The sequence below is a fragment of the Melospiza georgiana genome, chromosome 4, assembly GCF_028018845.1.
Source record: "Melospiza georgiana isolate bMelGeo1 chromosome 4, bMelGeo1.pri, whole genome shotgun sequence".
NCBI lineage: Eukaryota > Metazoa > Chordata > Aves > Passeriformes > Passerellidae > Melospiza > Melospiza georgiana.
In genome coordinates this window covers 27,246,954-27,262,816 of record NC_080433.1, presented here as the reverse complement: position 1 = coordinate 27,262,816, position 15,863 = coordinate 27,246,954, and positions in this window count along the sequence as shown.

The following is a 15,863-nucleotide window of genomic DNA, read 5'->3' as shown; positions in this document are numbered from 1 at the left end:
TATTAGAAATTTTTAACAGTAGCTACATACAACCAGGATTAAACTACTAATGTTTGAAGTTTGGAGGAAAGTATTTGTTCTTCAGGTGTAATTTGGCATTTGGTTGTCTTTATTCCATTTCTCTGGAGGCTGATGATTTCATTGCAGCTGGCACTGTTGAAAAGTCTGTAATCTGTGGTGTGTCCCCCTCATCAAATATTTTTGAAATTTGCAAGGTGTTCATTAATGTTTAATGCTCTATATCTTTATAAGTAGAAGAATTCACAGAAGAGAATGGATTTTAAGGAGCCCACCACTAAGGGAAAAAATTAGTTACGATGAATATTTGTATTTGTAGAAGAATCTTTGTACAGATAAAACAACCATGTTGTGATCATTATGAAACTCTCCTTGAGTCTTCAAATACTGAAAACTCTGTAAGTTTCAGTATCACTAGAAATCTGCATCTGCAGCAACATATTTCTGTGGCTAAGACCATTTCTGCCCACAGCCACTTGTTTTGCTCAAGAACAGAGGCATGAAGGTATAAAAGGTTTTGAAGAGAAGACATTAAGCTTTAAAAAGTGTGTTTTCTTTTTGCCCTCCCCTGCCTAACAGCACGGGAGGAGGAAAGAACCAGAGTGGTGGAGCTGCAGGACTGGGGCTGGATTTGCTGGGCGAGAGCTTGTCCTTGTTGGGATCCATAAAATTAGAGGGTTTTGAGAAAATGGTAAAAAAGACAGGCCTCAGACAGCAGATTTGTGAACAGTGCTAATGCAGCAGAAAAAGTTTTCTCAGCTGTAGAGCAGACGTGAGAAATAGAACAATAAGCCTCTATGATTTACCCTTTGAGGTTGCAAGAAGTTTATTTAATGTATATCTGTAGAAGGTTAATATGAATGAGTTTCTGTGCTTTGTCTCTCATAAACAAGCCATTGTGTTAAAGAATAAGTCTCTATTGTGTTAACTACAGTTACGTGTGCTTCATATGATTGGATAGAATTATTGTCAATATGTTGTTTCTCTATGTGTGATTGGCTGAAACTTGGACTGAGATGGCTTTATGCTATGCTGTAGCGTTACATTTCCTGGGCATTCCATTTGAATCAGCGAGCTGTTCACATCTGTTGTCTCCGTTGTCCTAACAATGTAGTGAGACTGATGTTTGAAATAAACAGCTCACGGCACTGATTTCAGGTGTCCCGTCCCTGTTCGTGGCAGTATGCAGTGTGCAAAATGGTGCCTCTCCTCTGTGAGGAATATAACTAGACTAGGATAAAAAAGAAAATCATGGAAAAACCCAGCCGTCGGACACCCAGGTGTTAATCAGGAGAAATATTTCATCCCCTCGTCATTTGCATCTTATGTGTTTGTAAGTAATTTTTCTAGGGGTTCCTGGGTTATGGAAATAGGAAGTCATTTATCTAAAACAGAATGGGACGTTTTTTACCAGCTTGAGAAAATTTAACTGGATAAAGGACATTCAGATATCTCAAAAACTGAACTTATAGATTTGCTCATCTGGGTGAAAGCGAACACTCAAAATATAAATTTACAGTCTGGTTTTACCTTTGATTTTTGGGATCAAATAAACTGGAAAATCTATAATGTGTTCTCTCTCAAAAAAGATGAGAGTCTAAGTTGACTTATCCCTGCTTTGCTGGAGTGTTTCAAACAAACTGACAGTAACCAAGACAGTTCTGAACCACAAAACAAAATATCTTGCTCAGACTCTTTAAATCCAAGTAAAATTGAGCCTGCATCCCTCTGGGGGAAATTTTCGGGTTTCAGTCGGGATGATTTTCTCCCTCCTAATTCGTCTGGTGCTTCTCCCAGAAATGCTGGCTGCATCCCGTCCTCCGGAAACTGGGAACTGGAACGGCTTTCAGATTGGGTCATATCTTCTGTTTCCCCCGGGTCTCTCTGTGTTCCTGCGGCAGAAAAGAATCTCTCTAGCACCTCTCCAGGAAATGATGAACTCTTTCCATGTCGGGAAAAGTGTTCGGAATTTTCCTTGTGTTCCAGGAACATAAGAGTTTGTGAAATTTGTTTGGGGGTGGGTGCAAGCTGCGCGGAGGGGGGAGATGAGAATTTGCAGAGGTTTTGTGATAAAGGAATTATGTGTTCTGAAATTTGATAAATTGTTCAAATAAGCCTCTGCCAGGTTTTTCTGCTGTTCGCCAGCCTTTTGATGTACCGGATGAAATAGCAGTGAGTGGGATTCCTTCACAGGACAGGGCAGGGGGGAGGACAAATGCGGCAGGCAGCAGCTAGGAATTGAGCCAAACTAGGGGGACTCTGCCTGGTCAGAGGCTTCAGGAAAGAGCAGGAGATTTTCGAAGGGTTTCTGGGGGAGAAACAAGCTGAGTTTTTGTAGAATTCAAAATCTATTTCTTTTGCTGTTGAGAGAAAGGATAGGATGTTAAATTCTCAGTCTGATGTTGGCTGTTCTCCAGCTGAGTCTCCACAGGCAAAGGGACTTTGTGAAACATGCCATTGTTTTTTAAAAATTATCAGAGATAAAAATTCAAGGTTATTTTCCCTGCCAAAGGCAAATTCTGGCTTTTGTCCATGGTCTGGAGACCACGCCTCCTCCCCTGCCCCTCTGGGCAGGGCTCCTGAGGGGATGTGTTCTCTCACCAGTGTCTCTGCCAAGAATTCAGAGTCTTCTCCTGCCCACACTGGCAGAGTTTCCAGGAAAGTTCGTTACTACCACAACGTCTCTGCCAAGAACTCGGACACTGGCAGGGTTCCCAGGACAGCTACTGTCAGTGAAATTGACTGTTCCCCTGAATCAGAAAAAGTATTGATGAATGATAGAAATAAAATGCAAACTACACTTAGACAAGGTGAAGCAGAATCCTATGGTTCATTTTTGGATAGATTAACTCAAGCCATTGAAAGGCAATGTCCAGATGAACAGGCCCGTTCCTATATTGTTCAAAACCTTGCTTTTGTAAATGCTAATGATGAATGTAGAAAAATTTTTTTAACTTTGCCGGATCAGCCTCCAACTGTCACACAAATGCTAACAGCTTGCAGCAGACTCATGGGTTCACAAAATCTGAAACCTTCATAGTCATGTCGTTTACTACTTGCGTTTCATAGCCCTACTATAAAATTTCTGCTTACTATCTGCTGGAGGCCTATTCTTGCTGATCCTAAGCATTGCTATGTTACAGCACAGCAACTTAGTGCCGTGAAGGCCCAGTCAGTGAAAGAGATATGAATCACGTCTGACAATAGTTACAAGTCATTGTTCAAAAAACTCTGGTGGCTTCCAGGGTCTTAATTCAAAACCTTCCTCCATGTCTATACCTTCATCTACTACCTCGTGAGATTTCGAATACTCTCTGTGCTTCTACTTCCTAATTCTCTCTCTTGTATGACAAAAACTTCTCGGACTGTTTTGTTCGTCATTCGCTGCACGCACTGAAGTATGCAGGGTATCACTATCAATATCACTACCAGAGCACCCAATACATAAAGACCTATCTTGCAAAGTTGCCTTAGCCAAGGTGAAAAGCTCCATTCTTGAAACAAATCATCCAGCCAGGAACCACCATCTTCTTTAATTTGAGTTGTCAAATCTTTCAGTTTTTGTATGCTTTTGTGAATGGATTCAGAATGATCAGACAAATTCATACAACACAATCCTTCATATTCCTCACAACCATGTCCTTGTGCCAGTAAAAGAAAATCAATGGCTGCTCTGTTTTGAAGAGTAGCATGTCTAACACTATCAATATCAGTTAACATATCACTGATTGCAGAGGATGTGACATTAGCTTATTTGCTCAGCCAGCATCCAACTAGATCTAATTGTCTCAATGCCACAGCTGACGCCAATTGGGGTAAAAACAAACCTGCTGAAACCCTTCTGGCGGCATTCCAAGGCCTAAAATCACTCTGACAGTTCTCTTCATAAAGAGGAACAGCTCTTGTTCTCCTTTGTTTCTTTTTCATGACTGCTTTGGCAGTGGGTGCAATTATAGTGAGCATCCCAATGCTACAAGGGCCACCTTCAAGGTGTGCTGCAATGCCTTGCCAAGCTCTATCTCCACAAATGCACCAATACCCCTTCATCAATTGCTGTGGATATTGGTCAGCCTCAGAAAGCACATCCCAACTATTTGAAAAATTACACCAAAACCTCACATTTCTGTATGCAAAATAATGAGGAGTAACATTGTACTTTGGAGGATCACCTTTTCACCAAGCACTAGCTATGAAGGTAAAGCAAAAATGTTAAAGAGCCAAGGATTTCTAATTCTTGGAGTTCAGATGCTGCCCTGGGAAGTTTTTTGGACCAAACGTTCCAATTCAATGAGGGATTGTTTCCATTGTCAATTCCACCTGGCTTACCATTGGATTGTTTTTTGACCAAAGGCAACTCTTTTACTGGCACACCAACCAGACAGGTTGAAAAAGGTTTTTCTGGTTCCGAATTAGACAAACATATAGTATCCAAGCTGGCTGCCTTGGCTAAGGTCACCCAAACATTTGTTTTCGGTTGTTCCACAGGCAAATCTGCACGACAAAAAACAATTGAAATCCACCAATACCAACATACAACTTGCATTTGCTCCATCTTTTTCATGAGCTAAGTTTTGGCAGAATCCTTACATATATATCAATCTTAAAATTTTGTTCTCCGCAAAAACAAAAACCTAAACTTTTTCCAAAAATCAGCCCTGTTAAAAAAACATTTAACATACAATTGGCATACTCATAAATAACATTAACACAAAATCAGAGTTTTCAGGCTCCACCGATGCACAAAGAACGGCAGGCACATGGAATGTCAGGCGTGACTCGGGATCCTTCTGCTCGGCTCACGTCTGTGTACTTGCTTCCTCGGTTCTGGACTCGCCAACACATTCTGGGGTGTGATATGGTTTGACGTTTTTGGCAGGGACCCAGTTAATTCCAGCACCTGTAGAGACAGAAGCATGCCCTTTGCCTCACGTTGTTAATCGAAAAGGACCTTCAATTTGTCCAGATTCAGGGTTTCTAATTAAAACAGGAGGATTTTCTTTCAATTTTGCCTGCATGTTATTTGAAAAGTGCCTAAAGATTGGTGGATCAGGTTCTGCACTTGAACTGTTTAGAAAATTAAAAACATACAAAGCCTTGTTCAGCCTCATCTGTGGTGTGACCTCAACTCCCCCTCTCTGTTGATCTAAAATGCATTTTAATGTTTGATGTGCCCTTTCAATAATTGCGTGGCTTGTGGGAGAGTAAGGAATACCAAAGATGTGATGAACACCCCATTCATTTAGAAACGTGGCCAATTTTTGAGATATGTATGCGGGACAACTGTCAGTTTTTACTTCTTGGGGTACACCCAATGAAGCAAAAGCTTGCAGAAAATGATGACAGGCATGATTGCCGGTTTCACCTATGTGAAGGGAAGCAAAAATTGCACCAGAGAATGTGTCCACTGAGACATGAATATTTTTGAATTTACCAAAGGAAGGGTATTTAGTGATGTCTGTTTGCCACAATTACAGACTTTGCAAACCTCGTGGCTTGACAGTTCCTGTAGAAACTGGAGGTTGCACAAGCTGACAGTCAGGGCAAGTACTGATGATAGCTTTAGCTTGACTTTTAGAGATTTGAAACATTCGCACAAGTGCTTGTGCGTTTTGGTGGAAAAAATCATGACTCAATTTTGCTTGTTCAAAAATGTTTGGCAAAGTTTGAAATAACCATTGTCAGTTTGTCTGCTCTCACGTTCCCTTCCACTAAAAATCCAGGAAGCGAAGAATGAGCCCTCATGTGAGAAACAAAATATGGATTAGTTCTATATTGCAAAGTTGTAAAAAGACATGAAAGCCAACGATATAAAGTTTCATTACTAACATCCTTTAGAATTGACCCTTCTGATCTCCTAACAACATTAGCAATATAAGCAGAATCTGTGATTAAATTAAAAGGTTGAGGGAAAAGCTGCAAAGCCCGAACCACAGCAGCAAGCTCAACAATTTGAGGAGACCCTTCTACTATTTGAATGTCAGACTCCCAAGCATTAGTTTTTTGATTCAACCAAGTTACGACTGATTTGTGACTTTTCCCAGAGCCATCAGTGAAGAGAGTCACAGCATGTAAAGGTTCTTCACTTAATTTAGGTTTTTCTCTGAAACTCAATTTTGCCTGCAATAGTTTGTGAGCTGGGTAGTGAACAGAACAAACACCTGGGAAACCCAAGAATGCATATTGTAAATCATCAGAATTTTGCATTGCCCAATTGAGGTAATCTTTTTTCAATGGTAAATAGATAACTGAAAATTCTTGGCCTGCTAAAGTTAACAATCTGGTTCTGGCCTTAATTACAACATGTGCAACCATTTCTAAAATTGTGAAAATAGTCTTTGGAAACCTGTAGGGAGGAAAAATCTACTCTATTATCAACAAAGGATCTGGCTTCGAAGGGTGCCACTGAAAAATGAGACCACAAAGTTGCATCTTCTCTCCTAAAACTGTGAAAAAGAAAGGCGTGTCCGGAATGCAGCGATGAGCTTGTCGTCTTTGAAGAGTTGATGTCTCAGCCTTGGATCTTTGTTGTAGCCTTGAATTTTTGTCGTAGAAATGTCAAGTCCAGCATTTTGGATTTCAGTCCCAACACTAGCATGGGTTCGCTCCATCTCTGTCTGCGTTGAAGCTGCGATGAGCAAATCATCCATGTAGTGTAGAATCTGGAATCTTGGAAACTTCTGTGAACTGAGGACAAAACTTGTACAAAAAGATATTAGCAAATCATATACATCATGACAACTTTTGTTGGAATCCATAAGGTTAGAGGATTTTTAAGAAATGGTTAAAAAAAGTATGTAGGCCTTAGATTGGAGTTTTGCTAGCATTGCAGAAAAGTTTCCCATGCAAGCAGAAAAGTTTTCCATGCAAGCAGAAAAGTTTCCCAAGCAGTAGACGTGACAAATAACAACAGGCTTCTGTAGAATTGGCTTTAGGATGGCAACAAGGTTATTTAATGTATATCTTTAGAAGGTTAGCATGAATAGAACTTTGTTCTTTGTCTCTTATGAACTAGTCTTTGTTTTAACTATCATTGCGTGTGCTTTGTGGGATTGGATAGAATGCTTGTCAATGCATGTTTTCTGTGTCTGATTGGCTGAATTCTGGTCTGAGATGATTTTATGTATTTCTGTACCAGCACTGCTGGAGGAGACTTTTTTTTGGTGTGGATCAGTGAGCTGTCATGTCTCCATTTTGTATTTTGAGACTGATGTGCTGGAAATAAAAGCAAAAATCTCTTCACTGGTCTGGTTACAATGTTATCCATATTTGGATATTTTGCCGCGGCCTAGTGGGTTCCTTTTTTAAGGCGTGGGTTCCTGACACAATTGGACTTATACCTATCCTGTCCCCCGCATTTTGGCGCCCCGTCCATCCGAGGACATAGAATAGAAGAAAAAAAGAAAAATTGTGGATGTCCCGGCCGCGGAGACCCAAGTGTTAACAAGGAGGACACTGTAACATCTCTCCCGCCGAAGCCAAGAAAATTGTAAGTAACTTTTCTCAGGAGAGGCTTGGGTAACAAGAAAACTAAAATGGGAACAAAGTTATCAAAAGTTGGATGTTACAAGAGACTGTATAAAAAGACAATGTTACAAGAGAAAGCTCGTTCTGCAGTCTCAAAAACTGAGCTTAAAACTTACTTGTCTGGGTTAAGGCGAATACGCAAGATTTAAATCTGCAGTCTGCTTTTACTTTTCATATTTGGGATCAGATAAACTGGAGAATCTATAATCTAGTCTCTCTCAAAAAAGATGAAAGCTTAAGAGAACTTATGCCGATTTGTAGAGTGCTGTTGGAGTGTTTTAAACAAACTGATAATAAGATCAACTTGGACTCAGAAAACAAAGCTTCTGGTTCTGTCTCATTAAATTCCAGTAAACCGGAGACTGTGTGTGTATCGGAGAATGTTACAAGTGTTGTTGCAAATGCTGAAAGTATTGCTTTGAACTCTGTTGAACAAAATCTTTCTTCTCTCTCTCTGGGAAAAAATGAGACTCTTTTGGACTTTTCTTCGCGTTGTTCTGTCAATGTAAAAATATGTGACTCTTGTAAGGGGGATGGGACAAAATGTGTAAAAGATGGGAATGAAAAAGTGACTGTACTTCCTAAAATTGTTTGTGCAGGGACACTGAAACCTGAATTGGATTCTTTTGGGCCTGGGGTGGAGGCTGAGGTGGCTGCTTCCACTCGGGAAATTGTGGTTCCGGGGAACTCTTTTTTAGTTAAGCAAAAACATGGTTGTTCTGGTGTTGGTCAATCTATAGGTACAGAGAAAGAAGAATTGGCTTTAAGGGTGGAGTCCTTTGAAAGGATGGATAACTCTGAAAAACCTGAAAAAACACGGGTTGAGTTTTTAAAATGTCATGATCCTAATTCTTGTATTTTAAAACAAAACCATGTAAATTTAAAACCTAGATCTGGGGACTCCCAAGCTGAGTTTTTCTTGGCAGGGAGACAATGTGAAACTTGTAGTAAAGTATCGAACTCAAGGTTAAATGGCACTGTTCCCAGAAGAGAGGAACACGCCTCTGTCCCGGCCCCTTTGGGCCGGGCTTCAGAGGAGGCGTGTTGTTTGTGGGAGTCCACCCCTGCCTTTTATGGCCGAGTTCCCAGAGTTCGCCAAGGAGTTGGCCAAATTCCCAGAGCTGGCCGAGTTGGCAGAACTCCTGGACAAGAGTACAGTGTCCCTGTCAGGAATTTGGATTTGGGCAGAGGGCCTGGAAGGTTTGGATTTAGTGATTTCTCAGAATCAGAAAATATATTGATTAGAAGTAAAGGTCAACCTGTCATTGATCGAAGTGAGAATTTTGATTTTCCATTAAATTTACCTGATTGGTCATACATTAATCAGAAACTGGAAAAAGATTCAGATTTAAAGGAACAATATCTTGCTTTACCAGTAAAATGTGGAAGAAATGACAGAAATCCAAAATATGAAAGACTTGATCATCATGATATAAAGGAGTTGCGACAGGCTTTGAAAGAGAGTGGATTTTCTTCTCCCTATTTTAATAGTGTGTTGAAAAATACTTTTAACTCTTATGACTTAGTTCCTGCTGATTGCAGGAATGTGGCTTCTCTGATCTTAACCAATTCACAGTACCTACTATGGGAATTACAATGGAAAAACTACTTAACAAGTTGGTTGAAGGATATGCAAATACTGATTATGCTAATCTAGATGTTGCTCAATTAGCTGGTGATTCACCTTACAATAGGCCTGAAAATCAAGCAGCTGAACTGCCTCGGCCTGTGTTAACAGACATTAAAGATGCTGCTAGAAAGGCCTTGCTTTCACTTGAGCCTTCCGGGCTCACATTTAAGCTCTTATCCACTGATCAAACAAGGTGAAACTGAATCTTATGGTTCTTTTTTGGATAGATTAACTCAAGCGGTTGAAAGGCAATGTCCAGATGAACAAGCCCGCTCTTATATCATTCAAAATCTTGCTTCTGTAAATGCTAATAATGAATGTAGAAAAATTATTTTAGCTTTGCCTGATCAGCCTCCAACAATTACACAGATGCTAACAGCTTGCAGTAGACTTATGGGTTCACAAAATGCTGCAAATTCACAGGTCAATGCTTTGGAAAAAACACTGGAACATAATTTGACACAATGAATGGATAAAATTGAAAAGCTTTTAGAAAAACAAGAAAAACATTGGGAAAATTCTGTTAATGCTGTACAAGTGGACTCTAATAAAAAGCCTGTCTGCTTTGGTTGTGGTAATAGGGCACCTTAAAAAGGATTGTTGTGGGACATCAAATCAAATTTCTATTTGCCCTCGATGCCGAAAAGGAAGGCATCTTGCTAAATTCTGTCACTCACTATTTGATATCAATGGCAACCCACTGTCATTAAACTTCAAAAACAGCGCATTCCACTGCGCTCAGACACAACTTGTGGTACCCACTGGCAATGGGTGAATATTCCCACTGGGCTGGTCATGTCACAAAAGGATTGTCATCTGTAAAGATTTCAATCAAAGTGACTTTTTACCTGTCATAGGATGTGATTGTCATGATATATATGAACTGCTAATGTCTTGTTGTACAAGTTTTGTCCTCAGTTCACAGAATTTTCCAGGATTCAAGATTCTACTACTACATGGATGATCTGCTCATCACAGCCTCAACACAGACAGAGATGCAGCAAACCTGTGCTGGGGTTGGGACTGAAATCCAAAAGTGCTAGACTTGACATTTCTACAACTAAATTCCAAGGATGCAACAAAGATTCAAGACTGAGACATCATCTCTTCAAAGAAGACCATCAACTTTTCAAAGAAGACAACCTCATCACTGGACTCTGACTGTGGTTCGAATATTTCAGCTTTTTCCCTCAATCTTTTAATTTAATTTAATGAATAGAAGGTTCAATTTTAAAGGATGTTAGTAATGAAACTTTACATCGTTGGCTTTCCTGTCTTTTTATAACTTCGCAATATATAACTAATCCATGCTTTGTTTCTCACATTAGGGTATTCATGTTTCCGTAGACACATTCTCTGGTGCAGTTTTTGCTTCCCTTCACACAGGTGAAACTGGCAGCCATGCCTGTCATCATTTCCTGCAAGCTTTTGTTTCATTTGGTATACCCCAAGAAGTAAAAACTGACAATGGTCCCGCATACATATCTCAAAAATTGGCCACATTTTTAAAGGAAGGGGATGTTTGACACATTTTTTGCATTCCCCACTCTTCCACAAGCCAAGCAATCATTGAAAGAACACATCAAACCCTAAAATGCATATTAGATCCACAGAGAGGGGGAACGGAGATCACCCCACAGATGAGACTGAGCAAGGCTCTGTACGTTTTTAATTTTTTAAACAGTTCAAGTGAAGGTCCATTTTGATTAATAATTTGGGGAAAGGGTATGCTTTTGTCTCCACAGGTGTTGGAATTAAATGGGTTCCTGCCAAAAACGTCAAACCATATCGCACTTCAGAACCTGTTGTCGAGTCCAGAACCGAGGAAGCGAGTGCGCAGACGTGGACCGAATGGAAGGATCCCGGGTCTCGCCTGACGCCTCTTGTGCCTGACGTTCTTTGTGCATCGGTGGAACCCATGAACTCTGATTTTGTGCCAATGTTATTTATGAGTATGCTAGTTGAATGCTGAATGTTTGTTTAACAAAGCTAATTTTTGGCTGAAAATTTAGGTCATTGTTTTTGTTTAGAAAGAATTCTGCCAAAACTTAGTTCTTGAAAGAGATGGGGCAGAATCAAATGGTATACTTGTTTGATGTTTTGTTTGATTTTAATTGTTTTTTGTCATGCAGATTTGCCTGTGGATCAACCGAAAACGAATGTTTGGGTGACCTTAGCCAAGGCTGCCGGATCGGATACTATATGCCTGTCTAATTCGGAACCAGAAAAGCCTTTTTCAACCTGTCTGGTTGGTGTGCCAGTGAAAGAGTTTCCTTTGGTCAAAAAACCAAATCTACTGATAAACCAGGTGGAATTGACAATGGAAACAGTCGTTCCTTCAATTGGAACATTTGGTCCAAAAAACTCCTTAGGGCAGCATCTGAATCTCAAGAATTGGAAATCCTTGGTTCTTTGACCATGGATTTTTGTTTTACTTTCATGACTCGTGCCTGGCGAAAAGGTGATCCCCCAAAGATCAGTATTACTCCTCATTATTTTGCATATAAAAATTTGAGGTTTTGGTGTAATGTTTCAAACAGTTGGAATGTGGTTCCAGAGACGGATCAATATCCATGGCAATTGCCAAAAGGGTATTGGTTCATTTGCGGAGACAGAGCTTGGCAAGGCATTGCAGCACACCTTGAAGGTGGCCCTTTAAGCATTGGTATGCTCACCATAATTGCCCCCACTGCCAAAGCAGTGATGAAAAAGAAACAAAGGAAAACAAGAGCTGTTCCTCATTATGATGAGAACTGTCAGAGTGATTTTATGCCTTGGAATGCCGCCAGAAGGGTTTCAGCAGGTATATTTCTACCCCAATTGGCTTCAGCTGTGGCATTGAGACAATTAGATCGAGTTGGATGTTGGCTGAGCAAACAAGCTAATGCCACATCCTCCGCAATCAGTGATATGTTGACCGATGTTGATAGTATTAGACATGCTACTCTTCAAAACGGAGCAGCCACTGATTTTCTTTTACTGGCACAAGGACATGGTTGTGAGGAATTTGAAGGATTGTGTTGTATGAATTTGTCTGATCATTCTGAATCCATTCACAAAAGCATTCAAAAATTAAAGGATCTGACAGCCCAAATTAAAGAAGATGGAGGTTCCTGGTTGGATGATTTGTTTCAAAATTGGAGTTTTGCACCTTGGCTAAGGCAACTTTGCAAGATAGGTCTTTACGTATTAGGTGTTCTAATACTGATATTGATAGTGGTACCTTGCATACTTTGTTGTGTTCGGCGAATGATGAACAAAACAGTCCGAGAAGTTTTTGTCATTCAAGCAGGAGAATCAGGAAGTAGAAGCACGGAGAGTGTACGAAATCTCACGAAAGCGGTAGATGAAGGTATTGACATGAACGAAGGTTTTGAATTAAGGCCTTGGAATCGACCAGAGATTTTCGAACGATAACTTGTGACTGTTGCCAAACGTGATTCATATCTCTTTCAGGGATTGAGTCTTCACAGCATTAAGTTGCTGTGCCGTAATATAGCAATGCTTCAGTTCAGTAAAAATAGGTCTTCAACAGATAATAAGTAGAAATTTTGCAATAGAGCTATGAAACGCAAGTAGCAAGCGACAAGAAAATGAAAGCTTCTGGGTCAAACAGAGAGGGGGAAATGTTGGAATCCATAAGGTTAGAGGATTTTTAAGAAATGGTTAAAAAAAGTATGTAGGCCTTAGATTGGAGTTTTGCTAGCATTGCAGAAAAGTTTCCCATGCAAGCAGAAAAGTTTCCCAAGCAGTAGACGTGTCAAATAACAACAGGCTTCTGTAGAATTGGCTTTAGGATGGCAACAAGGTTATTTAATGTATATCTTTAGAAGGTTAGCATGAATAGAACTTTGTTCTTTGTCTCTTATGAACTAGTCTTTGTTTTAACTATCATTGCGTGTGCTTTGTGGGATTGGATAGAATGCTTGTCAATGCGTGTTTTCTGTGTCTGATTGGCTGAATTCTGGTCTGAGATAATTTTATGTATTTCTGTACCAGCGCTGCTGGAGGAGACTTTTTTTTGGTGTGGATCAGTGAGCTGTCATGTCTCCATTTTGTATTTTGAGACTGATGTGCTGGAAATAAAAGCAAAAATCTCTTCACTGGTCTGGTTACAATGTTATCCATATTTGGATATTTTGCCGCGGCCTAGTGGGTTCCTTTTTTAAGGCGTGGGTTCCTGACACAATTGGACTTATACCTATCCTGTCCCCCGCAACTTTGACTGTTTTGGTTGGAATGTTTTCACATGATAATCCCTTTTCAGCATCAAGGGCAGATAGAAAATTGATTTGGTGGAAATGTTGTCACACGGCAATCCTTTTTAAGGTGACCCGGTTTACCACAAGCAAAGAAGGAAGGCCTTTTATCAGAGTCCAACCGCACAGTGCTAACAGAATTTTCCCAATTTTTTTCTTCTTTTTCTAAAAGCTTTTCAATTTTATCCACTCATTATGTCAAATTATCTTCCAGTGTTTTTCCTAAAGCATTTTGACCTGACAAGAGAGAGAGGGAGTTGTTTGGATCCATAAAATTAGAGGGTTTTGAGAAAATTATAAAAAAGACAGGCCTCAGACAGCAGATTTGTGAACAGTGCTAATGCAGCAGAAAAAGTTTTCTAAGCTGTAGGGCAGATGTGTGAAATAGAATAAGCCTCTGTGATTTGCCCTTTGAGGTTGCAACAAGTTTATTTAATGTATATCTGTAGAAGGTTAATATGAATGAGTTTCTGTGCTTTGTCTCTCATAAACAAGCCATTGTGTTAAAGAATAAGTCTCTATTGTGTTAACTACAGTTACGTGTGCTTCATATGATTGGATAGAATTAATGTCAATTTGTTGTTTCTCTATGTGTGATTGGCTGAAACTTGGACTGAGATGGCTTTATGCTATGCTGTAGCGTTACATTTCCTGGGCATTCCATTTGAATCAGCGAGCTGTTCACATCTGTTGTCTCCGTTGTCCTAACAATGTACTGAGACTGATGTTTGAAATAAACAGCTCACGGCACTGATTTCGGGTGTCCCGTCCCTGTTCGTGGCAGTATATAGTGTGCTGATGGCAGTCTTGGTGGTCTGTCGAGGAATCAGCCCTGCCAGGTCCATAACATGCACACAGCTGTGTTGGATTTGTTGTTCCTCCTCCTCTTAGGAACTATTTCATCATTGTATTATCCTTTAGGCACTGTCTTTATATGTTTATCCCCTTATAGAGACATTACGACCAGAACAAGGCATTTCTCAAATATTTCACCATTCTTTGCACGTATGTATGCACACATGTATTTAAAATATTTCTCTGTTTAATAGGGAGAATATATTTTTGTGGTTAAACAAACTGCCTTCATCTTGAAAATGTGTCATGGTTTCTCTCTTCTTGTGTCCCAGGAAGGCTCTTTGCAGAACTGCTAAAGAAAGTTAATAGTCAACCTTTCAGCAGCACTCATGTCAGGAAAAAACTGCCTTTATTCATTCCTCCATTCAAAGGAGTAAACGCAGTAGCATGGGAACTTCAGACCTGTTCAACATACAGAAAGGAGCACCAGGATCTCTGTAAATAGCTGGAGGTGTACTTTAGTTATGTTTCAGTTTTCTTGCTTGTATGTTAAGTCAAATGTAATGTACCTGGAAACACAAGGAGCCAGGACAGAAATGACTTGCTGGACTGTACCTCCCCATGGTACCTTTTCAGCTCCCCTACCAACATTGCCACCATATCTTTTACTTCCCTGGGAAAAGCACTTCAAGTCACTTGGCTTTGCCTTGCCTCTAGTACCATGCCTAGTTTTCCTAGCCTAACCTTGCTTTGCATGTTTGCCTATGTCTGCCTTGCCTAGCCCTACAAATAACTTCCTGGCTTTGCTTTGCCTTGCCTACCACTCTTTGCCTTGCCTTCCATGCAGGTAAGGCAATGCAAAGCAAGTGTAGGCAATTGTAGGCGAGTCAAGGGAGAGGTTGGCAAGGATGAAGCTGTGAGGGGAAGCTAATGGAATGGGAGGTGAGAGAAGTCCCAGAAGTTAGAGGCAAGTCTGGGCATAGGAAGTCATGGTAACAGGAAAGGCTAGGCAAGGCAGAGCCCTGTAGGAAAACTGTAGGCAGGTCAAATGTGGGGCATGGGCATGCAAAGGAATACAAAGCAATGGAGAATCATCAGGGCAAGGCAAGGAAACTGTTGGGTTGCCAAAGAAAGGCAAGTGGCAGGTCCATTCAAAGATTGCTGGTACACAAAAGCGGCCAGGACAGACCACTCTGTCCAGCCTTGATCTTGTATGGGACATCTCTAATCTGCACCTAAGACACTTGGGTTGCCTGCTTTCCTTTGTATGCAAAAGAACTGCCATTCTGATCCTGTAGCCCAAGGGTGAAAGATGAATTTTGTGTTCAAAATTCAAGACATGTATGGATAGATGTCAGAAGAAAGCTATCAGGACAGATAGGTGCGCTTGCACGTGACCTCCTCCAGGCTTCCTCTCACATGCTCTTGAAACACTGGGGCCTTGAGAAAAAAAGCCAGTAGAAGCTTGGAGAATCCTAGGAGAAGCAGGCAAGGCAATGCAAGTTGATAAAATTCCACAAAAAGAGAGGTGGTGAATTCCAGGTGGGGGACAGGTGAGCAGGGGATTCAAGGGCAAGGCAAGACAAGTGGCGGCTTTGCCAGGCAACACAAAAGAGAGGGAGGCAAGGCAATAAGAG